The sequence below is a fragment of the Myotis brandtii genome, unplaced genomic scaffold (assembly GCF_000412655.1).
Source record: "Myotis brandtii unplaced genomic scaffold, ASM41265v1 scaffold364, whole genome shotgun sequence".
In the NCBI taxonomy this organism is placed as follows: domain Eukaryota; kingdom Metazoa; phylum Chordata; class Mammalia; order Chiroptera; family Vespertilionidae; genus Myotis; species Myotis brandtii.
In genome coordinates, this window is record NW_005363978.1 from 21,871 (window position 1) to 22,213 (window position 343).

The window sequence follows — 343 nt, forward strand, 5'->3', positions numbered from 1 at the left end:
ACACACACACACACACACATATTTTTATTTTTATTTTTTGCATTTGTTGGTTGATCTCGGAAGTGCTCTGACCAGAGATCAAACCTGCAACCTTGATGTATCAGGACTATGCTCTAACCAACTGAGCTACCTGGCCAGGGCCAAAGCAATATCCTATCTAATAAAGAGGTAATATGCTAATTGACTCTCATGCCATCGCAAAGATGGCAGTGCCCACAGCCAATAAGGAGGGGATATGCTAATTGACTGCCCTGCCCTCAAAGATGACAGCGCCCACAGCCAATAAGGAGGGGATATGCTAATTGACTGCCCCGCCCTCAAAGATGGCAGCGCCCACAGCCAA

At 46.6% G+C, this 343-nt stretch overlaps 1 protein-coding gene across 4 annotated transcripts in view; it reads left to right on the forward strand.

Moving 5' to 3' along the window:
- RBMS2 (RNA binding motif, single stranded interacting protein 2) overlaps positions 1 to 343 on the forward strand; it is a 23,216-nt gene that overhangs the window by 19,762 nt on the left and 3,111 nt on the right. The gene's annotated exons all lie outside the window — the stretch shown is intronic.